This window comes from Protopterus annectens, chromosome 4.part1, assembly GCF_019279795.1.
Source record: "Protopterus annectens isolate FY-2018-M chromosome 4.part1, PAN1.0, whole genome shotgun sequence".
NCBI lineage: Eukaryota > Metazoa > Chordata > Ceratodontiformes > Protopteridae > Protopterus > Protopterus annectens.
Window position 1 is genome coordinate 979051329 of NC_056734.1, and position 26385 is coordinate 979077713.

A 26385-nucleotide genomic window follows, 5' to 3' on the forward strand; every position below is an offset into this window, starting at 1 on the left:
GAATCCGACCAATTTCAGCTAAGAATCCCATCCTTTCAGATTATGATTCCCGAGCATTAGGTAGATGGGGTAAAAAAAAGTATACACCTCTGCTACTTTTTCTATTAGAGCATTTAATTTTCAGTTCCACATGCTGAAATATCAGCAACTTACCATGGAACTCCAACAAAAAAATATTTTCCTGTTTGTGCAGAAAATAGTTGCAAGAGTTAATGCATTCTGCAAGTCACAAAACTAAGCGCACCTTACAATGTGGTTTTGAGGCCCTAGAAGCATCTTGCAAGGCAGCAGTCACTGGATCTGCCCTTAGAAGGCATGCTTGGCTTAAGGAACTGACCATGTCAAATCCAAATTATTGGACGCACCCTTTAACAAAGACCACTTACTTGGCACCAAGGCAGAAGAGGTCTTAAAAAAGATGCAAGATAAAGCTAAATCTATGCAGATAGACATTTTACAGGTCCAGCCACCAAGGTTCAGTAGGCATTGCCCCTCCAAGCACTCGTCCTTTCCTGCCCCTTCCAGGCCAGCTCAGCCAAGACCCAGGGAAAGCACCACCACCCCTCCCCTCCAGACAGGGAATGCAGAGATGTAAGCACTGGAGTTACTCCTCTTCAAAAACAGGGAGTGCAAAGCCACCCCTTTATGGTAAGAACTCAGAATGACTTTACACTTCCACCCCCTCCCTCTGCCCACCTGCTTGTGCCCCTAGGAGGACACATAAGCAACTGGGCCACCATTACCAACGACCGCTGCTTCCTCAACAGTGTCCCAGGGATACAAATTTTATTTCCACATCGTCAATCCCAAAAGGGTTCCCAGATCTTTCTCCAAACCAGTGGGCAGAGGCCAAAAAGCAAGTCCTTTCCCTGCTCTCTGATGGCAGTAGAGCATGTTCCTGCAGAACAGGTAGGCCAAGGTTTCTACTCCATACTCTTCGTGGTACCCAGAAAAAAGGGCACATAGCTCCCCATCCTCGGTTTATCCATTCTAAACACCTTTGTGGTGATAAAATTCAGAATGCTCACCCTCCAGCAGCTTCTGCCTGTGCTTTCCAAGGATGCTTGGTTAGCTACCCTGAATCTAAAAGAGGCCTACTTACACATCCCAATCCGGGAGTCCTGCAGGAAATACCTACATTTCAGGCAGGGTCTATGCACTTTTAGTTCTCTGCACTTCCCTTTGGCTTATTTACTGCTCCCAGAGTTTTCACAAAATTTCTGGCTCCTGTCATTGCTTTTTGCAGGAAAAGAAATATTCAAATTTCCCCATACTTAGACTGCCTGATTCGGGCAGTCAGTCAGGAAAAAGCTGCTACACCACCTGACCTTTGTAAAGGACCTTATTAACTCCCTGGGGTATACTATCAATGAAAAGAAATCAAAACTAGTCCCCACACAATTGTATTCTTGGGAGCAAGCCTGGACACAGCATCTCAGATGGCATTCCTTAATCCAGAATCTGCAAGGAAAATCCTGCAAACTCTAGGGTTCATGGCCCTTTGCTTTTTTACTCATTCAGTATGCCAGACTGCATATGAGGAAACTTCAGTGGTTCCTAAAAAGCCTTTCGTGTCAGCACTCTCAAGACCTGGAAACTCTACCAGTGATACCTTGTGTAAGGAAAGATTTTCTTTGGTGGGCAGCAGCATGCTACCACAAGGGACTTCCCTTCTCACATCCCCACGCCGCCCAGACCCTCACCACAGACTTATCAGACTATCCTTGGGGTGCTTACCTGGACGGTAGGTGCATTCGGGGTCAGTGGAGCCCAAATCAAATAATCTGCACATCAACCAAAGAAATGTTAGCTGTTCAGCACGCCCTGACAGCTTTCAGACCCCTACTTTCCCTGGGCCCTCTACTGATCAGTACACCACAGTGATGTATATCAAGCAGGGAGGGACTCTCTCTTATATTCTTTGCAAGCTCGCCATGACCCTTTGACACATGGGCTCAGCCATTCAACTACACTTGTTAGTACAATTCCTGCCAGGCTCTCTAAACTCTCTGGCAGACAACTTAAGCAGAAACCTGTTGGACCACAGAACCTTCACCCTTGTTACCCAGAAATGGGGCACCCTGAAGGTCGACCTCTTTGCTTCCCACTCCAATCAGCTCAGCAAATTCTGCACCAGGAAACCTCACAGCAAGGCCTGGAAAAGTGGATGCTCTGTCCTTCCAGTGGGTAAACTTTTCAGTCTATGCATTTCCCCCTCTACCACTCCTTTCAGGGGTACTCCTCAAAATAAGGGAGGAAAAATCAAGGGCAATCCTGATTGCCCAAACTTGCCATGCCAACACTGGTACCCACTGCTGTGCAGCCTGTCACTCCTGCCACCATGGCACCTACCTCTGATCCCAACACTCCTGACCCAGTGGAATGGAGAATTCATGCATCCCCTATTGCCAGCCCTCAACCTGGCAGCCTGGCTTATTCCTTGACCTCTCCTCAAGCTGCCAGTTCAAGCAAGTTCTAAATGTTATATGTGAGGCCAGACACCACAGCACTAGAAAATCGTAATGCTGACAAGTTTAAAAGGTTTTGCACCTCGATCCAGGCTAAGTGTGCTAGAGTGGCACAGCCCTCCCTACCTCTTGCCCTGGATTACCTGGCAGACCTACTACACAGGGGTCTATCCTTCTCTTCTATTAAAATTCATGATTCAGCCATCTCTGCTCATTTCAGCACAGAACCACCTCTCTTCTCACACCCTCTTAAGCAGCTCTTTACGAGGGGCTGACAACTTATGGCCACTCAGAAGAGCTCCTACCCCCACCTGGGACCTTAACTTTGTGTTGGAAAAACTCCCCCTACCCCCTTTTGAACTTGCTGCTTCAGCAGAGTTAAACTTTCTCTCTTGGAAGACAGCATTGCTCCTAGTCATCATTTCAGCTAGAAGAGTATCAGAGCTACAAGCACTTATGGCTGTAGAGCCCTTCATTTTCCATGCTGACAGTAGTCTCCCTGAGGACTAACCCATCCTTCATGCCTAAAGGTGTTCAGTGTGGCTCTTAACCAATCCATTCATTTGCCCACTTTTTTCCCTAACCCACCAAACCAGGAGGAAAGGATTCTGCACTCTAGATGTGCACAGACAGCTCAGATTCTACCTGGACTGGACTAAATCTTTTGGAAAAAACTGGTCAATTGCTAGTCAGCTTTGCTGCCGGAGCCCAGAGGGCAAGGCCATATCCAAACCATCTCCAGATGGATAGCACAATGCATCCATTTCAGGACGCATTCCACCAGGGCATCCACCACCTCTGCAGCCTTTCTCAGAGGGGTCCCCACCAGGGACATCCTGGAGGCCATGGACATATATTCATACCTTCACCAAGCATTACCACCAGTCTATCTTCAAATCCAAGGCAGGCTTTGCTCCTGAAGTCTTGCAGGGCATCCTATCCAGCTCTGTCGTCTCGACTGCCCCCACCCTTCAGCTTATGCAATCAACCCAAATGTGATGACTGCAACAGTAAAACACAAAGAACATAGTACAGTAATGTACACTTACCATAAATGTAGATGTGTATTTACTGTTGCAGTCCTGGTTTCCCTCCCTCCATCCCCCTTGTCTGTCCATCTCTCTATCGCTCTCCTTACAAAGATGTTTTGGTATTTACTTTCTTTTGGTTGTGGTCTTCCACCAAAACGTAGCTCCCTATTGGGGGCTCCTGACAGGGCAAGAAAAATTTTAGTTGCATTGACTGCCTAGCTTTATACCACTGACGACCTGACGTCTCTCCTGGAGCGACAGCAACCAATGCAGAAATACTAAGCCTCTGCTGTTCGGGCCGACTGTGGGCTACCCCTGGCAGGATAACCCAGATGTGATAATGTGATGACTGCAATAGTGAACATCTACATTCATGGTAAGTGTACACAACTGTACTTCTCCCTTCTGCGTTCCCTAGCCAGGGACAGTCATCCCAAGTTACCCCGCAAGGTGGCCCTGTTAACACAGCAACAGGGATCCCACCTTCACCCACAACTGTCTTTACTGCACCTAACTCTGGCTGATCAATGTTTTGATCCCTTTTAGACAACACTACTCAGAAGACGTGCTATTAGTCCTGAGTGAGGCCAAGAAACCATTTACTAGAAAAAATTTGTCTAAATGGCAGAGATTCTCGAGATGGTGTTCTCTTGGAGACGAGGACCCATTTCTGGCAGATCTTTCCCTTGTCCTGAACTATACCTGTGAACTCATTAAGGAGGGGCTAGCTTATTCTTCTGTCACAGTCCACCTTTTTCCATTTCTTCATGCTTGTTTTTACAGCCATCACTTCTTTGTAAATTTTTCTTGAGTGGGGTCTTGCACATCAGACCACCAAGCCTTCCTGGGACCTCAACTTCGTGCTGGAAAAGCTTACCCCTACCCCTTTTTTGTCTGCCAGCACCACATCTCTTCAAATGTGCACATGGAAAACCATTCTATTAGTGGTCATTGCCTCTGCTCGAAGAGTGTCTGAACTACAGGCCCTCATGGCCTACCCTCTTTACACCACCTTTCACAGTGACAGGGTAACCCTGTGCACAAACCCCATCTTTATGCCCAAGGTAGTAAATGAACTATCCTTAAACCAGTCTATTCACCTACCCACCTTCTTCCCCACTTCTAACTCCACGGAGAAGATTCTCCATTCCTTTGATGTACATAGACAGTTGAGATTCTACTTGGACAAAACTAAGTCCTTCAGAAAATCTGATCAGCTGTTCATTTTCTTCCATCCCAGGGCTTTAGGCAAGTCGGTCTCCAAACAAGCTATCTCTTCATCGTTCAGGTAATCCATCCTTTTGCTACTCCCAGCATCCTAAACCATTGCTTCAAGGAGTGGGAGCAGATTCCTCTACAGGCATGGCTACCTCTAAGGTCTTCATGAGAGGGCTAGACACATCATCCATCATGGAGGGCAGCTACCTGGTCTACAGTCCATAACTTCACGAAGCACTACAAGCTTGACCAGGTCTCTAGAGCCAGAGCAGGATTTGCCAGGGCAATCCTGCAAGGATTACTGTAATCCTCTACCACTTCCCAGCATTCCTCGTAGCGTAGCTGTGGTACTCTCCCACAGTATGAATACTGCAACTTGGGAATAGGACAGAATAGTTGTGTAAAATCGTACCATAACCGTAGATGTCCTCTTCCATGTTGCAGTATACCATCCCACCCTCCAACCCCCTGGTATCCTCAGTCTACTCCTATGTATCCCCTTCCTGCAGGCCATCCTTTCCAGCCCTGCAGGGACATTAAAGTTTAGCTTCTCCTTGGCCTTATAGTCTAGTCTGAGTCTGTGCATGCCGATGTCACATTTATAGTCAAAGATTTATTACCCTACATGTGACGTCCCATGCACCTACGGCAGCCAGGCTTCTGCTTTTGTAGCAGACGTCTGGTTGCCTGAAGACTGGAAGTCCCACAGTATGAATACTGCAACATGGAAGAGGGACATCTATGGTTATGGTAAGATTTTACACAACTATTCTTTCCCAGCATCTTCCTTTACCCCAGAACAAGACAAAATATTTCTGGGTTGTAGGATCAGGGCAGACGTAATGAAAGTCTTTCTTCCCCAGGACAGTCATCTCCTTGTCTACCACTTCAGAACCTTTCTGCAGATCCAACAGATATCTGCATGGCAATTCCTACAAACCCTGGGCCTAATGACAGCCACGATTCCCATGCTACCACTACCCAGAATGCACATGAGAAATCTGCAGTGGTATCTAAAAAAAAAATGTATGGTCACAACACCAGCACCCTTTAGAGCAAGAAATCACACTCTTTCCCTGCCTACAGTCTGTGCTAAAATGGTGGATTCAGCAAATTCAGCTGAACCCGGGCCTTCCACTGCAGTTACCCACCCCAAACCAGTTCATGCATCAGACCTAGGCTGGGGAGCCACAATGTCTAAAACTACAGAGTTCAAGCAAAGTGGCACCGTTCCGTAAAGAACACCTCAATGTGAGGGAAGTGAGAGCATTCCGTCTGGCACTGAAAGCCTTCCTTGTCTTACAACCAGGTGTTCTCCAAATAACAGACAACATCACAGTTATGTGGTACCTTAATAAGCAGGGAGGGGCAAAAGCATACAACCTTTGCAGACTAATCTTGCTAATCTGGGACTTGGCCTCACAACACAACTCGTTTCTGCAGGCATCCTACATCCCCTCGCAGGACAACAAACAAGCAGACCATCTCAGCAGGGCATCCTCTCCAAATTGAGTGGAGGCTGGACAGGAATGTATTTCTAGATATTGTCCACTGGTGGGGCACACCAAGTAGATTTGTTTGCCTCCCCCCAGAACAGACAACTGCAGACTTTCTGCTCCAAAACCCACCCCCGCTAGCTTTGAGAGTAGACCCAGTCAGCATTTCTTGGAAGGTGAGGTTTCTTAGCCTTTCCACCCTTTCCATTAATTCAAAAAGCCCTCCTGAAAATCAGGAGAGACAAACCAAAAATCTTGCTGGTGACCCCCTACTGGCCAAGACAGCACTGGATGTTCTTCGTGTTTCACTGTTGCAGTCATTACAGTGGGGTAATCTGCTTTCTGGTTGCCCTCAGTTGGCCTGATTAACAAAGTCTTGAGTCCTGCGTCAGTTGCGGTCTCCTCTTCTGTGATGTCAGGTAGTCAGGGGTATAAAAATGCAGCTGACGCCATTACATCTGTCTTTCTTGCCGTGTGGTGCCTGAAGCAGAAGCAGTTTGCAAGTGCCAGTCGGCAGACTCCTGAAATTTTGGTTTCAGAACCGAATTCTTCAACTAATAGCCAAGTACCCCGTTGGGGAAACTTTTTCTTGCTCTAAACCGATGTCAGTAAAAGTAAATTGCATTTCTTTTGGAAAGGAAATACCTCAAAGATTTTTATTCGTACTGTATTCCTTGCCTAGGCCCTGACCATGATGTGCCTTGCCGTTCGTTTTGTGCCTTTTTAAACCACAAACTATCCGTCAGTATATTTTCACTTCTAAATATTTTGGCGCTAGGTTCAGTTATCCAGACAAGTCTTCGGTAAGCTACCCGACTACAGACATTCTAAAAAAAAAAGCAGAGAGACAGGCCACCTAGGTCTAAGGCTGCCGACGATACTTCTAAGCCAGTTGCCAGTTCGCTGGTACTCGGAGAAGCTTTCGCAGCCCCTGATACCCGCTACTTCAGATTCGCAGGCCTCTACTAAGACCCATTCGGAGTCCGGTATGCCGCGAGATGCTTCATCTTAGGAATCTGCAGATGTCTCCACCTTTGATGGGTCCAGAGCCACTGTGCAGGCACCGGCTTCTGAGGGTGTATTCAGGCCTACAGACTTGCATATTAAACTGACGCCATCTTTAAGGCCTAAAACTCGAGCCATGCCTAAAAAACAAACTCCTAGACCGCATGGACAGGCCTCTGTGCCTAAGAAAAAACATAAGAATGACTGAAGACCTTATTACTTTAATCAGGGGAAGCCAGCCTTCCCCGTCTGAGACCTAGGACTGAGTTTGCTTATGATACTTCTGACCAGGAATCTGAAATTTGTTTCTTCTGATGGCCAAGATTTACCCTTATCTACCTATGAGGATTCTGATGCTGAGGACTCTATTCCCTCTGCTTCCTCCCCAGAGGATCTGTCTCTTTGTGAAACCTGGCATACTCTTGGGGAGCATTTTCGTTGGGAAAGTCAGGATTTCTCTTATTCTAAAAAGAGGCTTAGGGATTTGTACTAGACATTATTGATGCCTTTTCAGAATCTTGCTTGGCCCCTGACTGTTTACCTCCTGCTCCCAGAAAACCTGATAGACATTACAGGGTTCCTGACTCTCAGTTTCCTTTTCAAAAATCCTACTGCGGATCCTGACCATTTCACAGGAACCCAAGGGCATTAAAGCTACTATTGCCCCTCTGATAGAGACTCCAGGGCGCTGGTAGATGGGGTAAGAAGGTGTACACTTCTGCAACCTTGCCATTAGGGCCTTAAACTGCCAGTTTCATATGTTAAAAGTATCGGCATATTGTTGGATTGCTTAAACAGAAAATGATTCCTGATTGTGCTGAAAGTAAGGATTTACAGGATTTAATGCATTCTGCTGAACAAGTTGGAAAACATACTTTGCAATGTGGTTTTGATTGTCTAGCGGCATCTTGCAGGGCTGCTGTAACTGGGTCTGTAGGCTTGCTTGGCTTAAGGAGCAATCCTTGCCAGATTATGTTAAAGCAAAATTACTGGATGCTCCCTTAAACCAGTACCGCCTGTTAGGCATGAAGCACAAGTTCTTAAAAAGATGGAGAAAAAAGCTAAATCTTTGCATACTGACAGCCTCCAAGATTTAGTAGGCATTGGCTTTCCAAGAATTGGTCCTTTCCTGCCTTTTCCAGACCTCGTTTTAAACCCTAATCCAGCAGCGCTCCCAGGCTGCAGTCCCAGGGTATGCACAGGACTGAGCAGTGGGGGGCCTCCACTTCCAAATCTCCCCCTGTGGTAAACTGTCTCTGACTTCTTTTTAAAACTTCCAAGCACTTCTTAACTTGACTGCCCTTTGGGGGGATAGATTGCTCTTCATGCAAAGAACTGGGAACAAATTACCCAGGACAAATGAGTTTTAAGTACTGTGTCCCAGGGATACAGTTTCACTTCCACACATGTTACCAACACCAAGCAGGTGGCCAGATCTACCCCCCAAATCAGTGGGCAGAGGCCCAAAAGCAAGTACTTTCTCTTAAGCATGGGGGCTATTCAGTTTTTACCAGAAGAGGAAAAGGGACAAGGTTTCTACTCGAGACTTTTCCTGGTACCCAGAAAAGACAATTCATGGTGTCCTATCACGGACCTGTCTACTCACCTTTTTGGGGATTCCAAAATTCAAGATGCTGACTCTTTACCAGTTGCTTCCTATGCTAGGCAAAGATGCCTGGTTGGCAACACTAGATTTAAAAGCATACCTGCACATCCCAATCAGGGAATCTTGCAGATAACTACACTTCAAAGCAGGCTACACACAGTCAGTTCTCTGCACTGCCCTTTGTGAATACCCTGGGGTGCAGTCGATAAGCCAAAGTGCCTAACTCCAGTCATTGCATTTTGCGGGCAAAGAAATATTCAAATATACCCATACCTGGACCATTGTCTAATTCAGGCAGAAAGCCAGGACATACTTCTGCATCCTCTGCCCTTTGTACAAAGGGTGATAATTTGTGTGGGGTACACCATAAACGAAAATAAATCACACCTGGTACTCTGTCAACAAATTATATTCCTGGAAGCAACCTTAAATACAACTTCCCAGATGGCTTTCTTCACGCCAGAGAAACAAATTCATTTGACAACCTGCAAGGCAAATACTACAAGCCTTGGGGTTCATGGCCTCCTGCTTTCTTCTAATTCCATATGCAAGACTGCATATGAGGAAACTACAATGGTGTCTAAAAAGCCTATGGTGTCAACATTCTCGGGATCTAGACGCAATGATTCCTGTCATACCTTGCCTGTGCCTAGAGTTCCTTTGGTGGGCAGAGGCCTGCCACCAAAACAAGGGACTACCATTCACACTACCCTTTGCCACCCAAACCCTAACAGACGCATCAGACTATGCATGGTGGGGGGGGCGGGGGCTAACCTGGCAGGGAAGTGCATTCAGGGCAAATGGAACCAAGTCAAGTGCACCTGCATCTCAATCAAAAAGAAATGTTAGCTGTACAGAATGCTGGCAGCCTTCAAGGACCACATTCTTCCAGGACAACTAATGGTAATGACTGACAACACCACGGTTATATGGTACATAGACAAGCAGGGGGTACACATTCATACCCCCTTCTGCAGACTAGACAAGGCATTGTGGAACACAGCCTTGAGCTACCAAGTGAATCTACAAGCTCAATTCCTGCCAGGAAAACTAAATACACTGGCAGACGGACTAAGCAGAAACCTCATGGACCCACACAAGTGGTATTTGGATTTTCAACATGACAAGCAAATGGGGGGAGCCCAGATATAGACCTGTTTGCATCTCCCCCCCCCCCCCACCCAGAACCATCACTTAGACAAATTTTGCGCAAGGACTCCCCACAAACAAGCTTGGAAAGTGGATGCTCTGTCCTTCAGTTGGAAAAAATCAGTTGGCCGTTCCTCCTCTGCCTCTCATCTCCACAGTACTACTAAAGATCAAACAGGACAAACAAAGGACTTTATTGATTGCACCAGACTGGCCACGCCAGTGCTGGGTACCCCCTGTTTACCATCAGTGTCACTGATGGCCCCATGGCACCTCCTTCAGACACCTACCCTGTTGTCTCAGCAGAAGAACCAGATTCTGCACTCAGCTTCAAACCCTGAACCTAACAGCCTAGTTAATTACCTAATCTCTCCTTGACCATCCCTCAGGAAACCACTGATGGATATCATTTTAGTGGCGAGGAGGCCTAGTACTAGAAAATCTTATGCTGAAAAATGGAAAAGATTCTGTGCAAGGAGCCAATCTCAAGGGATGAGCACAGCAGCACCCAACTTACCTCAAATTCTGCAATACTTAACTGAGATGCTTCACAAGGGCCTTTCTTTTTCCTCCAAAATTCAAACCTCAGCCATTTCAGCTCATTATAACACAGAACCTCCCCTCTTCTCTCATCCACTGCTCAAGCAGTTCCTCAGAGGGGCCAAAATTTTAAGACCACCCAGGAGAGCCCCAACTCCCGCCTGGGACCTAACGTTGTATTTGAGAAACTCTCTTCCTCCTTTCGAGCCAGCTGCTAGTGCAGTTTTAAAATTCCTTTCTTGGAAAACAGCCTTCCTTTTAGCAATCACTTCAGCATGAAGAGTATTTTAGCGATCACTTCAAGAAGAGTATCTGAACTTCCTGCCCTTATGGCAGTGGAGCATTTCATAATCTTTCATCCTGACAGGGTGTCCCACAAGACCAATCCCTTCATGCCCAATGTGGTATCCAGTATGGCTCTTAATCAGTCTATTCATTTGCCAACCTTCTTTCCTAATCCACAGAACAAAGGGGAACGGATCCTGCACTTCTTAGATGTGCACAGACGACTTAGATTTTACTTGGACAGGACTAAACCTCAAAGGAAATCTGAACAACTGCTGGTGGCATTTGCTGCAGGGGCAGAGGGCAAGGCTATTTCAAAGCATCCAATTTCTAATTGGATCGGCCATTGCATTCATTTCTGCTATAAGCACCATGGAAAACCTATCCCACATGGGATCAGTGCCCATTCAACCAGGGCAGCATCTACCTTTACTGCCTTTGAGGTATTCCTACCAGGGACATCCTAGAAGCTGCTACCTGGAGTTCTGTGCATACTTAGGTTCATAGGTTTATACTAGACTATCTGCCCTAAGGCATTTATAAGTCTAGCCCAGAGTTTTGTGGCTTACGCCACCCCTTATATGAAAAAAATACTGTGCCCATTAGTTTGTTGTGCCTCTGTCCAGCAGTGACACAGAGATGATTCCTGGGGTAAATCTATGATCTCCCATCCATAGGTCAAGATTTCTCTTGAACAGAGCCAGCGAGGTGCTCTGCCTCACATGGACCGGGATTTTATTCCACAGCATAGGGAGTCTCTGAGTGATAAATCTATCCCTCCAGCACGTCCTGTTTATATCCGTGCTAAGGTTTAAGTCGCTTGCTCTAGTGGTTCTGGTGGATTTGGATTTTTTTGAGGTGGAGCATGTCCATTAATTCCTGGTTGGATATGGCCTTGTACGTCAGGCACATGTCACCTCTGAGCAGACGGTATGCGACTGAATAGAGCTGGAGTTTCTTCAATCTGGCAGCATATGACAGATTTTGAAGTCCCTTTATCCTTTTGGTGAGGGACTTTTGGGGTCTCTCCAATTGCTGCAGATGTCGGGTGAGATGCATCCCGAATGGGGCATTGTACTCTTATCATTGATCTGATAAGTGAAGAGTACAGGGGAACAATTACCTCACTAGATCTGGATGTGAATCCCTTCATGATCAGGTGGGCAATGTAGAAGGTCTTTCTAACCACTTTAGCAACGTGAGTGTCAAAAGAAAGGCCACTGTCAACCTGGGTCCCCAGGTCCCTGATAACCTCTTCTGTGCTTAGAGGATTGCCACCTATACGGTAGCATGGGGTTACCTTGTTTTTCCCGAAGGGTATGACAATACATTTTTTGGCGTTTAACTTCAGGCCGTGGCTCTGGCACCAGCTATCAGTTTCCGTGAGTCCCCTCTGAAGGATATCAGTCTCTGATGCACTTTCAAGATGCATTACCATTTGCCAATTTTCTCTAAATCCAGGGCTGGCTTTGCCGCTGCAGTTTTGCAGGGCCTTATAGCTGGTCCTAATACTATCCAAATTCCTTCTCCCATCCTTGCTTTGGGAATCTACCCAAATGTGATGACTGCACCAGTGAAACACAAAGAACCTAGTACAGTTGTGTACCCTTACCAAAAATGTAGATGTACCAAGTGTATTCACTGTTGCAGTCCTGGTTACCCTCCCTCCAGCCCCTTACTACTTTTGGCTTTATCTCTATTCTCCTTTGATCTGCTTAAAAGCTTTTTGGTGTATTTATTTTTTGTTGGGAGGTATAACCTTATATATTTATAGATTTAATTGCTTCCAATTAGTGGGGCACCTGCCATATGGGGCAAGAAAAACTGATGTAATGACGTCTGCTGCAGTCCTGGTTACCCTCCCTCCAGCCCCCTTACTACTTTTGGCTATACCTCTACTCTCCTTTACTATGCTTAAAAGCTTTTTGGTGTATTTGCTTTTTATTGTGTGTGTGTGTGTGTGTGTGTGTGTGTGTGTGTGTGTGTGTGTGTGTGTGTGTGTGTGTGTGTGTGTGTGGAAACTCTTCCTTTCGAGCCAGCTGCTAGTGCAGATTTAAAATTCCTTTCTTGGAAAACAGCCTTCCTTTTAGCAATCACTTCAGCAAGAAGAGTATCTGAATTGCATATGTATAATATATATAGGAGCAAGAGGTTCTCCCGTTCGAATCTCGGCTTGGGTTGGGAGTGCCTTCTGTGTGGAGTCTGCATGTCCTCCCCACAGTCGACTGGGCGTTCGAAAGACATGGGTTGAATGGGTGTGCCTTCGTTGAAGATTGAGCGTCGGGCTGGCAACTCGACTCCATAAAAACCTGCCAATCATTAGCGGACCAGAGTTCCACTGTGCGACCCCTAATATAGAATTGCTTCCCATTAAAGGGGCACCTGACATCTGGGGCAAGAAACTGATGTAATGGCGTCGGCTGCATGTTTTTATACCCTTGACGTCATGGAAGAGGAGACTGCAACCGACGCAGGACCCAAGACTTTGTTGATCAGGCCGACTGAGGGCTGCTGCAAGCAGATAACCTGAATGTGATGACTGCAACAGTGAATACTCTAACATCTACATTTATGGTAAGTGTACACAACTGTACTTTCCTCCTGCTTCTCAATCTAGCCAAGTGCAGTCACCACAAGTTACCCCCACAAGGTGGACCTTCTGACACAACAGAAGGGAACTCTCATTCAGCCGCACTTGCAAATGTTGAGACTGACACAGTGGGTGATAAACTTCTAATTCCCTTCAGGCACCACTACTCAGATGACAGGAAACCTATTACAGCGAAGTCTTGCTTAGCTAAATGAGAGATTTTCCAAATGGTGTCTGGGCAAGGGCAGGGATCCATGCTTTGCAGATCCACCCCTAGTTCTTGATTGTGTGTAAACTAGTTAAGGTGGGGGGCTTTCGTACTCTGAAAGTCCACCTTTTAGCAGTCTCAGCCTGCCTCTGGACGACCCCCCCCCCCCCCGCTACTACCCATGCTCGATGTTAAGCTATTCTTAAAGGGGGTCTTGCACATCAGGCCACCAAGAAAACCCATCCCACCACCCTGGGACCTGAATTTCATCCTTGAAAAACTCTCCTTTTGAGCCTGAAGGTATGGCCACACTGCAAATGTGCTAATGGAAGACAGTTCTGCTAGTGGCTTTAACTTCAACCATAAGGGTATCAGAATTACAGGCCCTAATGTCCTGCCCCACCATATACTACCTTTCACAAGGACAGGGTAACCCTACAAACCAACTCTTCCTTTATGCTGAAAGTGGTTAGTGATCTGTCCCTAAACCAATCCATTCATCTACCCACCTTTCCCCCTCCTACAAATGAAAGTGAGAGGATACTCTACTCCCTAGATGTACACAGATAGGTAAGGTTTTACCTAGACAAAACAAAATCCAGAAGGAAATCCAGTCAGCTCTATTTCCTTCCAGCCCTGGGCACAAGGCAGTCTCCAAACAAACCATCGCATGTTGGATTAGAAAAATTATTTGCCTGTTACTCTCTCTCCATGGCAAAAACACTCCCCACAGGGTGTAAAAGCTCACACTACCAGAGCAGTAACAGCCTCCAGAGCCTTCCTAAAAGGCCTGGACAAACTGCATCCATCCTGGAAGCAGCCACTTGGTCCACCATCCGCACTTAGTCTAACTTGTAGTGTTTGGTGAAAATATCTCCAGAGCCACTTGTAGGTTTTGCCAGAGCAGTTCTGCAGGGCTTTGTTGAATCTGGTTCCTCTACCTCCTCCCTTTCTTCCTTCCAAGCTGTGGTACTGTCCCACACCAAGAATACTGGAACAGAAGGACCTAGAATAGTTGTGTAAAAATCTTACCATAACCATAGATGGTCCTCTTCCATGTTGCAGCATTCCTTCCCACGCACCCAACCCCCTTATCTTTCTCATTACTGACCTTTTATGTCTCCTGGTGGCCATACCCTTCCCTGTGACCAGTTTAACCAGGTAATGGCTCTGTAATCCTATTGCTGACATCACTGGCTACTCTATTGGGACCAGTCCTGTTGGGCTTACAAGATGTTCTTCGTGTTTTATTGTTGCAGTCATCACATTCGGGTTATCTGCCTGCTGGTAGCCCTCAGCCGGCCTGAATACCGGAGTCTTCGGGTTTCTGCCTCTGATGCTGTCGCTTCTATGACGTCAGGGGTATAAAACATGCAGCCGATACCATTACATCAGTCTTTCTTGACGTGAGGGTCCAGAAGCAGTTCGCAAGTGCCGATCGGCAGGCTCCTAAAATTTTCGTTTGAGTTACAGACCCAAAGTCTTCAAAAAGGTAAGTACCCCATTGGGGACCCTTTTTTCTTGCTCTAACCAATGTCAGAAAAAATTAACAATTGTCTTGCCTAGCAAATGCCTCAGATTTACATTCTTGCTGCGTCACCTGTTTACACCCAGACCATGGCGTCCCTCACTGTCTGTTTTGTGCCTTTTTCAACGCCCGAACTATTCATCATCTGGCTGTTTGTAGCTAAGTACTTTCATTCTCTATCTCCGTACTCTGAAATGGCTTCGTTAAGCCATCTGACTACCATTTTCCCGAAAAAAGTAAGGATAAAGACAGACCGCATAGGTCCAAAACTGCATATGATGCTTCCGTTAAGCTAGTCGCCAGTCCGCTGGTACTCTGAGGTGCTTTTACAGCCCCTGATACCTGCTATTACAGATTTGCAAGCCTCTACTGAGACCCATTCAGAGTCCGGTATGCAGAGAGATACTTCCGACTATGGAATCTGCGGATGTCTCTACCTTGGATGGGTCCGGAGCTGCTGTGCAGGCACCAGCTTCTGAGGGTGTGTTCAGGCCTACTGATTTTCATATTAAACAGACGATTGTCTTTCAAGCCAAGTACCAAATTCCTGAGGCCTAAAGCTCGCACTGCGCCTAGGAAACAGACTACCAAAGCGCATTCTCAGGCCCATATGTCTGAAAAACAAATTATTAAAATGGCTGAAGACCTTGTTGCCTTAATTAGGGGAAGCCAGCCTTCCCCCTCTGAGACCTAGAACTGATTTTCTTTCTGATTCTTCTGATCAGGAATCTGATACCTCTGTTCCTTTTGACTACCAAGATTTACCCTTATCTACTTATGAGGATTCTGATGCAGAGGATTCCATTCCCTCTGCTTCCCCTCGAAGATTTTTCTTTTGGTGAAACCTTGCATACCCTTAGGGAGCTTTTCCACTAGGAAAGCCAGCACTATTCTCAGGCCAAAAAGAGGCTTAGGGAATTTTTAAACCTGTCTCAACACAGGCCTCCTAGCTATCCCTCCTGTTTGGGAGATTGTGGAAGTTTTCTTGGAATCCAGCATTACCCCAGATACCTTGCCTCCCAACTCCCAGGAAACCTGACCGGTACTAGAGTACCTGACTCTCTCTCAAATTCCTCTTCCAGAGTCCTACTGCGGATCCAGAGAACATTTCCTAAGGACCAAAAGGCATTAAGGCTACTACTGCCAAAAATCCTACCCCTTCTGATAGGGACTAGACAGATTGGGTAAGAAGTTATACACTTCTGCTGCTTTGGCCATTAGGGCTTTAAATTGACATTTGCATATGTTAAGTATCAGCAGCATATTATGAGACTACTTCTGTTGATTCCTAACTGCTGAACACAAAGATTTACAAGGCTCAATGCGTTCTGCTGACCAAGTTGGTAAACCTATTTTGCAATGTGGTTTTGATGCTTTAGAAGCATCTTGCAGGGCTGCTGTCACTGGGGTCTACTTAGAAGGCATGCTTGGCTTAAGGAACACAACTTGCCAGATCATGTTAAAGCTAAATTACTTTATGCACCCTTAAACCAAGAGCTCCTTTTTGGCAACAAAGCAGAAGTCCTCAAAAGGATGGAGGAAAAAGCTAAATCTATGCAAACTGTTAGATTTCTCAGCCACCTAAATTGAGTAGGCATTGGCCTTCAAAGAACTGGTCCTTTCCGGTCCCTTCTAGGCCTTCTCAGTCCAGGCCCAGGAGCAGCAGATCACCAAGACTTCAGTCCCAGGCTGTGCACAGATCTAAGCAATGGGGGGGCTCCCACTTCCAAAGCAGGGAGTAGTAAGCCACCCTGCTATGGAAAAATGGCACAATGACTTATCCTTAACTCTTCCAAGCCTTGCTCAACTACTTACTCCCTTAGGAGGAATGCTCGCCCTGCATGCAAAAAACCGGGAACTCATTACCCAAGACAAATGGGTTTTAAACTGTTTCCCTAGGATACAGATTCCACTTCCACTCACTCCCATCCCAAGTGTATGGCCAGACCCCCCCCCCCCCCCAAAATCAGTGGACGGAGGTCCAAAAGCAATTGCTCTCTCTTCCGTATCAGGGCCATTCAACCTGTCCCAGCAGAACAAAGGAGATAAGGGTTTTATTCAAGACTGTTCCTGGTTCCCAGAAAAGAAAACTGGCATCCTATCCTCGACCTGTCTATTTTCAACACCTTTCTGGTGGTTCTAAAATTCAAAATGCAACCGCTTCTTCCTATGCTAGCCAAGGATGCCTGGCTGGCAACCCTAGACTTTAAAGAAGCTTACCTGCACATCCCAATAAGGGAGTTTTGCAGAAAATACCTACGTTTCAGGGCAGGCTCCATATCCGTTCTCTGTGCTTGCCTTTGGCTTATCTACTGCGCCCAGGGTATTCACAAAGTGCCTAGCTTCAGCCATTGCATTTTGCAGGCAGTGAAAAACTCACATTTACCCATACTTGGACAATTGCCTGATTCAGGTAGAGAGTTAGGACTTGCTGTTGTAAGACCTGGGATTTGTAAAGAAACTTCTAACATCACTGGGGACACCATCGAGAGGAAATCACACCTGTTACCCTGTCAACAGATTTGTATTCCTGGGAGCAAGCTTGAACACAACTTCTCAGATGTCATTCCTCACACCAGAGAAACAAGTTTAACAACCTACTTCAAACTATTGGCCACAAAAACCCAGCTATCTGCAAGGAAAATCCTGCAAGCCCTGGGGTTCAGGGCATCTTGCATTCTGTTAATTCCATATGCAAGACTGCATATGAGGAAACTTCACTGGTTTCCAAGATGTCTATGGTGTCAACGTTCTTAGGACCTGGAAACAGATTCCCATCATTCCTTGTCCAAGGACAAAGTTCCTTTGGTGGGCAGAGGCCTGCTACCACCACAAGGGACTCCCTTTCACTCTACCCCCTACCGCCCAGATGCATGAGACTGTGCATGACAGACATGGCAGGGCAGTGCATTCTGTGCAAATGGAACGCAAAACAGGTGCATCTGCATATCAACCAAAAAGAAATGTTAACTGTACAGAATGCTCTGACAGCCTTCAAAGACCTTTCTTACAGGACAACTATTGGTGAAAACAGAACACCACAGTTATGTGGTACATAAGCAAGCGGGGGGAACCTGTTCCTACCCACTCTGCAGACTAGCCATGGCTCTGTGTAACACGGCCTTGAGCTACCAAGTGAACCTACAAGCTCATTTCCTGCCAGGCAAACTAAATTCACTGGCAAGCGACTTAAGCAGCACTCTCATGGACCCACACGAATGGAAACTGGAATCAAAAATATTCAAGCTCTTGAACAAATGGGGTGCTCCAGAGGCAGACCTGTTTGCCTCCTCTCAGAACTACCAATTGAACAAATTCTGCACCAGAACTCCCCACAGTCAAGCTTGGAAAGTGGATGCCCTGTCCTTTACCTGGGAAAGCCTCTCAGTTTATGCCTTCCCCCTCTGCCTCTCCTCTCGAAGGTTCTAATAAAGATAACAGGGCAAGCCAAGGACAATACTGATTGCACCAAACTGGCCACTCCAGCACTGGTACCCCCTTTTGCGCAGTCCGACAGTGCTACAATCATGGCACCAAACTGGCCACTCCAGCACTGGTACCCCCTTTTGCGCAGTCCGACAGTGCTACAATCATGGCACCTGCCTCAGACCCCTTCCATGCTGTCCCAGCAGGCGGACCAGATTCTGCACCCGCTGCGTCAAACCCTGAACCCTGCAGCCTGGCTAATTCCCTGAGCTCACCTCTAGCAACCCTTAGTAAGCAGGTGCTGGATGTCATTCTTGAGGCATGGAGGCCTTATACTAGAAAATCCTATTCAGAAAAGTGGAAAAGATACTATTCCTGGAGCCAGGCTCGGGGGATGGGCACAACGGTGCCGAGCTTACCTCGTGTTCTAGATTTAACAGAAATGCTCCACAAAGGCCTATTTTTCTTTTCAGTTAAGATTCCATGGCTCTGCCATTTCAGCATATTATAATACTGAGCCACCCCTCTTTTCTCATCCCCTGCTAAAGCAATTCCATAGAGGGGCTAAAAATCTAAGACCCCCCCCCCTTCAAGAGAGCTCCCACTCCAGCCTGGGACTTTAACTTTGTATTAGAAAAACTCCCCCCCCCCCCCCCCCCTTTGAATCAGCTGCTACAGCAGAGTTGAAATTCCTTTCTTGGAAAACAGCCTTCCTTCTAGCCATCACTTCAGCAAGAAGTGTGTCTGGAACTGCAGGCCCTCATGGCAGTAGAACCCTTCATTGTCTTCCATGTGGACAGGGTTTCCCCTCAGGACCAACTCATCCTTTATGCCCAAGGTGTGGTGTCTAGTGTGACTCTAAACCAGTCCATTCATTTGCCTACTTTTTTCCCTAATCCTCAAAATAAAGGGGAAAGGATACTGCATTCTTTGGATGTGCACAGACAGCTTAGATTCTATTTGAACAGGACCAAGCCTCTCAAAATCTGACCAGCTGCTAGTTAGCTTTGTTGCAGGGGCAGAGGGGGATAGCCTTTTCAAAGCAAGCAGTTTCCAAATGGATAGCCCATTGCATTCATTTCTGCTACAAGCACCATGGAAAAACCTACCCCACAGGGGATAAGATCACAGTCCACCAAGGCTGCATCTACCTCTACAGCATTTCTCAGAGGTGTCCCTACCAGGGACATCCTGGAAGCTGCAACCTGGAGCTCTGTATATATTTTTACTAAGCATTACCATCTGCCTATCTTTTCTAAACCCAGAGCTGGACTTGCCACAGCAGTTTTACAGGGCCTGATTTCAAACCCTTATGCTCTTTACCTACTTCCACCCTTCCTTAGCTTTGGGGATCAACCCAAATGTGATGACTGCAACAGTGAAATACGAAGAACATAGTACAGTTGTGTACACTTGCCATAAATGTAGATGTTAGTGTATTCACTGTTGCAGTCCTGGTTACCCTCCCTCCAGCCCCCTGACTTCTCTTGACTTTTACCTTTCCTTGTTTGGCATATATTATATCATGTGTATTTGCTTTTTGCTGGGGGTGTTCCATACCATATAATTGCTCTGGTATTCAGGCTGGCTGAGGGCTACCTGCAGGCAGGTAATCCAAATGTGATGACTGCAACAGTGAATACACTCTTAACATCTACATTTATGGTAAGTGTACACAACTGTACTTTGAGGTCTGTGTGTGCAGACATCACATTTAAGATCCCTGGTTTATGGTCCTGTGTGTGACATCCAATGCAAATTCAACAGCCAATCTGAAGTTTTGTATAGGGGCTGATGTTCGAGTTGCCTGAGGCAGGCAATCCCACACCAAGAATACTGCAGCATGGAAGAGGACATCTATGGCTATGCTAAGATTTTACACAACTATTTTCTTTTGAATCTTGATCCATGAGTGTACATTTACATTCACCTATAAAGCTGATGGCCATGACTAGCAGCTGTGTACAGTCCATGTCTTAATCTTGTTCATTGTCTACCTTGATCTGTAGTGGACCCCGGTCCCCAGATCACCAGCATCTCCTGGTGTTTTTCTGAAGTGAGTGTTAAATGCAACATTCTGAATGTACTAGTTTTGTAAACCAGGTATTTTCTGCGTTTTGTATTTTTATGTAAAACTTTACTTTTTTTCATGACTCAAGTAGTTTAGCGTAATGTGTCCGACTAGTTTGTTTTGTGAACTGGAAATGATGAAATGATTGTCTGAAAATCTGATGAATCTTGCTATAGTACTTCCTCTAGATAGTCAAGTACTGATCCAGTTCCTTAACATCTTGTACTTTTTAATGTTCTAGTCCTTTTTAGGTATAGAAGAATTTGGCTGCTTTGAACATTCTGAAATGTACTTACCATCAACCAGAGAACGTTTTGACCCATTTTCACTGTGGTAATGTCTGCAAGGTCTCTGTTATGAGTCTTATGGATGGTGTTCAGATTCTCAGCATCTGAAGTCAGGAGTTCAAAATATGCAAGACATCTGGAGGGGGGGCTAGAAAATGGAATAAACTTGTATTGAAGGGTTTAATGCTCCAAGGTGAGTTATCCTGTGATAAACCTTCCGGGGATATGAAGCTATTTCTGCTAATTTTACTAAGCGGGTATCTGAAGTTAAGTTTTCAGAGAATAGGAAATTTTCTGGAAAGACTTCAAAGTAATCAGTCTGTCATGAACATTAAAGCCATGAGAATGGGAAGGTGTTAAACTGATGAGTGAACTTAATGCAATATTGTCCACAGCTAGTCAGGTTTGGCTTTATTGGCCTGAGTGAATCCATAAAGACTTGAAAAAGAAAAATGTAAAAAGTCGTGAACATTCAGAAGCCATACACTGAAATATTTTGTTCTCTAGGGATCCTTATAGCAATAACCCACGCCTGGGTGTGGGTAATGCTGGATTTACCCACGGTTGGCATGGTTTGGTCCTGAGGGCCGAGGGACCAAACAAAGCCAACCGTGGGTAAATACACCATTACCCACACCCAAAAGTGGGTTATTGCTATTATACCATGACATTATTTAAGAAAATAAACTATTACTTTTCTTAAATAATGGCATAGTATAATGCCTGTTTACTGCCCTTCCGCAGATGTCTGGCATCCGCGGCAGTTCTGATGTACTGTGCGCCTGCGCAGTACATCAGAGCTGTGGGCAAAAGCAACTGAGAAAGCAGGATCTCAGTTGCTTTTTTTTTTTACTATTTTCGCTATGTTAAATGGGTTTAACATAGCGAGACAGTAAAAAAAGCAACAGAGATCTTGCTTTCTCCGTTGCTTTTTTTTAAACCTGTCTCGTTATGTTAACTGGGTTTAGCATAGCGAGACAGCTTTAAAATAAGCAACGGAGATCTCTGTTGCTTATTTTAAAACTTCTCTATGTTAAACCCATTTAACATAGCGAGACAGTGTTTTAAAAGTAGAGTTATACTAATGAAAAAGTCCGGGCGACCGGACCTTTTTCCATTAGTATAACTCTATTTACAATGTGCACGCTGGCCAATCAGCGTGCACGTGTTGGGGGGGGGGGTCATGGTATAATTGCATATATCCCATTGGCCCCTATGTCAGGAAATTTAAGGTATCACAGTGAAATGTGTAGCTTGGCTAGGTTTTTCTTTTTACTCATTGTAAAGAAAAAGCTTATTTCATCAGATTTTAGACTATGTAGTGATCAATATGAATATTGGGAGGTTTTAATTGTGATTTGAGAGGTAAGCGTAAAAAAGGAAATGATATAAGAAAAATTTTAGAAGGTATCAGATTTGATAAGTTGAAACTTTGGTCCAAAAATTCATGGACTTGCAAAAGGGGTAGGTGTAGAACTGAAATAGATTGTATAGTATCAGAAGGTTTAGTTGTAGAAGGGGATAGTTGAGGTAGGATTTTTCTGATAATCTTGCAATGTGGCTAGAGGTAAAGGAAAATAAGTAATACTGAAAATTAGGCAAAGGAATAAAAAGGATAAATGAGAACATGAAATGAAGGAAAGGGATTAGTAACAGTTACGGAAAGATATTACTACGAGAACGTTTTATAAACAGTCTGAAGATATTTATAGAAATTAGATTATTACAGTGGCAGTATGTTAGAAGTAGAGAATGTAGAATAACATTCAAATGCATTGGAAAATTTGGAACATGGTAATGGAAAGTACTTTGACAAAAAAAGAATTGTGTGACAAATTAAGAATAAATAAATGTCAAGACTTGTTCTTAAAGCATAGATTTATTTTACAAGGAAAAATATCTAGTTAAACATATCAGTAAAGCAAAGTGGTAGTGTAATGAGAGAAATGTAAAAGCAGAGAGAACTCTGGGAAAGATTATACATAGTATAGTACAATATGTACAAGAAATGCTTAAAAGAAGGTAGTGAAACGATATGGAAAGTAAACAGAAAACAAATAGTTAGAAAGAGATTTCTTTTGAATGATGCTAGATAAATAATTAGGGAAAGTAAAAAAAAATAGATTTGTACAGGCCTAAATGGAATAGGGTATGAAATGTATGCAAGTTTAAGAAGTTGAAAAGATTTTGAATGGTTAAAGGTTTTACGTGTAAAGAATTGTATAGTGGAATACTTAATTCATATGGAAGAAAGAAGACAGTTAAGAAATGGAGACTAATGGGATTGAATAATATGAAAATAATGGAAAATGATTTAAAACTAAAGTGGAAAATATGGAAGATAACTCTTCCCCTTTATACTATGTATGCTAAGAATTAATGAAAAATAGTGGACAGTAACAGAAAAGCGAAAATGATAGGAGACCTTAAGACATTTGATACAGTTGGATATAAAATCTTATGATATGGTTAATAATGAAAAATATAAGTGAGAAAGTTAGGAAATTGCCGCAGCATATAGTTAAGTGAAAATGTTTGTAAATGTCTGGTTAAGCCAAGAGGCACCGATTAAGAGACCTTGGGACCCAGGTGGGACAGTAGTCTCTCCTTTGATAGTCACATCGCCACAGTAGTCAGGAAGTCCTTCTACGTGGCACACCTCATCATAAGGGTCCTCATCCACGAAAAAAGGTCATTATTCCCCTCTACTCGTCACTCATTAGACCCATTATAGAGTGCAACGTCCCTTTTGGAATGTACCTCAAGACATCTGCAGCAGCTGGAAAGGCCACAGAAGTACCTCGCAAAGAGGATTACTGGCCTCCAACAAATGCCCTACACTGATCGCCTCAAACTCAAGCTTTACTCCGCAGCATATCGCCTACTCCGAGATGATCTCTGCCTAACATATAAAGCTATGTCAAACTCAGAGCTGTTGGGCATGCTACACCTAAAGAAATCCCAATCCCTCCAAGCTACACGCTCTAGGGACCTAAACCTTGTCACCACAATAAACAGGACACGCTGGAGGGATAGATTCCTGTCCTCGAGACTTCATATACTCTGGAACAAGCTACCCATCTATGTCAAGAAAAGTTCTTTTTTAGCACTCCAAAAAATCTTGAGTGGATGGGAAATAGGAAATACACCCCGGGGATCACTTCTGTCTCTCTGCTGGACAGTGGCACAGGAAAATAACTTTCTTGGTTGGCATAAGCTATGGTACCTTGCTGGCTAGGCTTGCGTAGGCCCTTGGGTCGATAGCCTCGTACCTACCTATGAAAAGTGGTGTAAGACTGGGATGTCCAGTGAGCTGTAATGCTCTTTGCATTGTGAATGTGATGGTATGTGAAATTACAAAATGGAGGCTGGCTCTGTAGCCCCTGAAGGGTTAAGAATTCCAGATGTCCTTCTATTCACATGTTGTAGTGTTCTGTACTCTTGGGGTTCCTTCTGTTGCTACCCAAATGTCTGGTCAGTATACAAAAGCTTGTCACTGCTAGGTGCGTGGGACATCTAACGTGGCTAAGAGAATGTGAGCCATAAAAATTACGTCTGCACACATCAAACCTCAGAACTTCTCTGCCTCCAGTTGAATGTCAACTGATGTTCATCGTGCATACAGCTGCAGTCATAACAGATGGGGTTCTCCTGCTGTCAGCCGGGTCCTTGGTCGGCCGAATTCCAAAGTCTAGGTCCGGCGTTGGTTGTCGTCGCTTCTTCCCGGACGTCAGTGCGACGGGTATAAAAGAACCAGCCGACGCCATTTTCTTCAGTCTTTCTTGCCACGCGGTGCCCAAAGCAGAAGCAGTTCGCAAGTGCCGGTCGGCCAGCTCCTGAGATTACGAAAAACTTGGAAAACCGAAGTCTTCCTAAAAGCTAAGTACCCCATTGGGGAAACTTTTCTTGCCTCAGACCGATGTCAGACAAAGTTAATAATTGTATTTCTTGTGGGAAGCAAATACCGCATAAGGATTTCCATTCCCTCTGTATACCTTGTTTAGGCCCAGACCAAGACGTCTTGGTCTGTCACTGTTGTGCTCCATTCAACAAACGCACTATTAAGCGTTGGGCGGAGTTCTCCCAGCGTTTTTTTGGGAAAGCATTTAACTATACCATGTCGTTGGATACTCCGACACCGGTTTTGTCTAAAAAAAAACACAAAGACAAGGACTGACACTCTAGGTCCGCGGGCTCTACCGCCACCACGCCAAAGCAGACTACACGTGGTCCGGTTCTCAGTGTGGCACCTACGCAGCCCCTGATTACAGACGACATCTTTGGCGGTGTCTCCTGTACCTGAGGTCGCAGGCTCCTCTGCCCACACCCCGACTACAGATACCAAAGCCACTCTTGGCGTTGAAACACAGAATGTGGACAGGTCCACCTCCACTCAAGGTGTCTTCAGACCTTCCTCTTCTTTCTCCATCAAGGCTTTCACCAAGTCTAAAGCAATCATCCACCCTGAGACCAGTTACACAGGGCCCATCTCCAGGCCCCATGCCTAAGAAACAGATGCTTAAAATGGCTGAGGATTTAATTACTCTAATCAGAGGTTCTCAGCCACCTCCGGCCAAAAGGTCCAGAGTGGAGGAAGATTCCCCCTCCTCTGATCAGGGCTCCATTATTTCAGAACACTCTGATCAGGAACAGTCTTACTCCCCTTTTGAAGACTCTGCAGAGGAGTCTATTCTTTCTGTATCCCCCCCTGAGGATTTCTCATTTGGGGAAACTTTGCATACCTTAAGGGAACACTTCCACTGGGAAGGCCAGGATTATTCAGATTCCAAGAAAAGGCTCAGGGAATTTCTTTTGTTACCCCAGCACAGGCCTCTGGCTATACCTCCTGTCTTGGACATCCTAGACAAGACATCCTAGATTATGTTTACTCGGAGGCCTGCCTTAACCCGGACTCTCTACCTCCAGCTCCAGTTAAGCCTGACTGGTACTACAAGATTCCTGACTCACTCCAATTTCTTTACAAAAGCCATGCTGCTGACCTAGAAACCATCTCACAGGGACCCAAGGGAGTTAAGGCTTCCATTGCCAAAAATCCATTGCCTTCCGAGAGAGATTCCAGATCCTTAGAAAGGTGGGGGGGGAAGGTATATACCTCTGCTACCTTAACCATGAGGGCCTTAAACTGTCAGTTTCATATGCTAAAATACCAACAGTTTCTGTTATCTCAATTGAAAAGTAAAATGTCACAACCTGAAAAACCAGACTTGAAGGAGTTGCAGGATTTGATGCATAGTGCAGAACAAGTGGGTAAACATACCTTACATTGTGGTTTTGATGCTCTAGAGGCCTCATGTAGAGCTGCTGTTACAGGCTCAGTCATACGCAGGCATGCTTGGCTCAAGGAACAAACCTTGCCTGATCATGTCAAATCTAAATTACTAGACGCCCCTCTTCAAAAGGATGTACTATTTGGGGCAAATGCTGAGGAAGTATTACGGAAAATGGAGGAAAAAGCT

At 45.3% G+C, this 26385-nt stretch overlaps 1 protein-coding gene and 1 non-coding gene across 2 annotated transcripts in view; both read left to right on the forward strand.

Annotated features, from left to right (window-relative positions):
• Positions 1–26385, forward strand: part of NCL (nucleolin) — a 584816-nt gene that overhangs the window by 427025 nt on the left and 131406 nt on the right. The gene's annotated exons all lie outside the window — the stretch shown is intronic.
• Positions 20750–20829, forward strand: LOC122801456. The gene has a single exon (XR_006364732.1). It is a non-coding gene; the product is annotated as a small nucleolar RNA SNORD20 (small nucleolar RNA).